Source organism: Ceratosolen solmsi, unplaced genomic scaffold, assembly GCF_000503995.2.
Source record: "Ceratosolen solmsi marchali unplaced genomic scaffold, CerSol_1.0 scaffold1, whole genome shotgun sequence".
Lineage (NCBI taxonomy): Eukaryota > Metazoa > Arthropoda > Insecta > Hymenoptera > Agaonidae > Ceratosolen > Ceratosolen solmsi.
In genome coordinates this window covers 9,325,492-9,328,660 of record NW_011948415.1, presented here as the reverse complement: position 1 = coordinate 9,328,660, position 3,169 = coordinate 9,325,492, and positions in this window count along the sequence as shown.

The following is a 3,169-nucleotide window of genomic DNA, read 5'->3' as shown; positions in this document are numbered from 1 at the left end:
GAGCTGCCGTTGTTTGTCACCGATCATAACCAGGAGAGAAAACGGAGGAAGACTAAAATCGTCGTCGTGGCGTCCCGTGGGCGTGGCAAGCGGCCACCGAGGCGCTCGGCGAGTGAATTTTAATCCGAGAACTGAAATAATCGAGAGCTTGCGCCCAGAGGCTCGGCAACGCGTTCTTACGAGTCCAGAAGAGTTTGACGCGAGGGCGTTGCGCTACACGTGGTTTCTTTTTCCCCTGTCGTCCTTGGCGGCAGGAGTGTGCGGCACCGGAGTTTGTTTGTGAGAAAGGCGCGCTCGTTAAACGCAAATAACCACGATAAGGATAACGACGATAATGATGATGCTAATGATACTCTATAATCGCCTCGCGGAGTGATGCCTCGACTCATAGACTTCATTTCTTTGGATTATCGGTTAATCGTTAATTTTCCAAACTTTTATAAATTTAGGATATTTATTTTATTATATTATTTTATATACGTGTATTGCGTTACTGTGAAAATATGCTTTGGCCCGGCCTGGGGTAGCGTTGTTTCATTACAATGATATTGTCGCTAAGAATGATGTTGATGGTGTTGTTGTTGTTGATGATGATGATTATGATGATGATGATGATGATGATGATGATTGTGATTATGATGTTGATGATTATGATTATGATGATGATGATGATGATGATGATGATGATGATGATGATGGTGGTGGTGGTTATGATGAGACCGACTATCCAGGTGGAGAGGAGGCTTGTTGCATCGATTGTTTTGTACTCAAATACGATTGTTAATTTGAATTGCGATTAACGTAACAAATAAATTAATGTAAATTCAAAGTTAAAAAAGAATTTAATAAGTTGAATATCAAAAATATAGGACCTCGAGTATGAACATCGTACCGATATATGGAGTTGTTCGACTATCATGGGGCAATTATGAGTTATGAAAAGAAATTTGTCTGATAAGTACGCACGACACGCTATTAAGAAATGCAGAAAAAACGCAAAACTAACCGTTTGTTAATGTGTAGATATGTAGATAGTAAATGTAAATATATACATATATGATAATTACAACTATGTTACGGTGATTACTTTTGAAGGCTATGCATACGAAGTAAAATATTATTTACATCTACAAAAGCAGCAACAAATAAACATACACGAAACACGATCACACACGTGCAAACGCATAATTGTATTTACGCGTTCAAAGCGCCAATGTTCGCGCATTTGACCAGTGTTTAGGATCTGAAATGAAAATGAAGTTATCTTATAATCAATTTGAGACATTCATTAATAAAAAAAAGTAAGAAGTATTTCATGGAGTTATAAAAATGGTAATGCAGATGAAGCTCTTGCCATTTTATTATTTTTAAATTATCAGTTCGTTTGAACTCGAGACATTTGACTGCTTCTCGAATCTTAATGTTATTATTACGTTTCGTCACATGCGAAGTAATTATACACCGCCGTTACGCAGACTTTCGAAGACAACTTTTGCCCTAACACAAGGGATTGAGTTTATTGTTAATAAATTACTTTAACAATCAAGCAAATGGAATATCAGTTAAAGTGTGTCATTTGTTTGGGAGGGGGGGGGATTGAAATATAAAAGAGCCTGTAGACAAATTCTAAAAGCTGTGCTGTCATATATACAAGTTCTTTTTCTAAATAATAAAAATAATAAAATATGATAAAAAAAGAAAAAAAAATCGATCTTACATAGAATCATACAACTGTAAAAGAAAAAAATTATAAATGATGAAACGTGTATTTAAAAAAAAAAAAATACAATTATGTTCGAGAAAATGATGATTATATGATCTTGACATTCTTTACTTAACCGAAACGTTTTACATGCACGTAGAGATTCTTATTCTACGTACGGCTGTATATTAGTTTTCAAGTAGATGGATCGTTGTGCTAATTCCGATTGGCCCAGTAAGAACATATCCTCGCTAAATTTATAATTGCACTGCGAAAATAGCTTTTTGGAACAAAGAGCCGTTGATCTTGGGATTCCTTGGGAAAGTTAAACGATTCCTAGATTCTTCGGAGCAATTTTTCTAAATACGCGTTAAAGGTGTTTTAAGTAAAAAAAAAAAAAAAAAAAAAAAAAAAAAAAAAAAAAAAAAAAAAAATAAAAAAGAAAAAAAAAAAAAAATTATTAAAAATTCTTGATTAACATACGCACACGACGATGAATCACGTGTAAGCTTATGATAACTATTATAGTCGGTATAGTACGAACACCAAAAAATCATGTTGTAATAATTATTAATGACAGATTTCGTTTTATCATGAGACAGCGGATTATAGATGATGATTTGATAAGTTAAACAAATATATTCCATTTGAAAAAGAAAAGAAAGATTAAAGAAAAATTGAAAACTTTTTCAATATGTGTCGTTACAGAATTGTCGTCAAGATTTTAACAGCGACGTTTTGTCGAATTATAAATATAAACTAGACCGTTTTTTGTAATAGAGAATTCGGCTGCTTGCTAGTCATAAATATGGACGAACAATGCGCCATAGCACATAAATAAAAGTTGATACGATTAGTTTTGTCTAGAAGCATATGCTTAGGTGATCTAGACATGCTCTTGTGATACTAAGCTGCTCCCCCGATGCTTTATTGAGCTGCTTTTTAATCTTTTGAAAATCAGAAGGCCGAAAGCACATTAAAACAGCGTGTATTTGTGAGTTTAGGTAGTAGGTATATTGCATAATTAGACCGCGTAAATAATTATTTCATATTTTCCAGAGCAAAGAACATCTTTTTAGAAAAAATCTTTAGAAAGGTTTTAGAAAATTGGAGTATAATAAAGAGTTTCTATAATAACCTGGAATCACGCATATATCTGCATCATAAGAAATTACAAAATGAAAATAATAATAAAAAGTTATATAAAAAAAAATATATATATATATATGTATATGTATATATATATGTGTGTATATATATATATATATATATATATATATATATATATATATATGTATATATCGTGTTACTGCCTCTAAAAACTTTAAAAATGTAACTCAAGTAATGTGAATCGACTATAAAGCACATCTTAAACTGTGAATCTACCAAAATTACAGAAAATATTCATTGGTACTTAAAGCTCGAGTATTTAAATGAATTGTGTTCAAGTTATGTCGAAAAATTTTC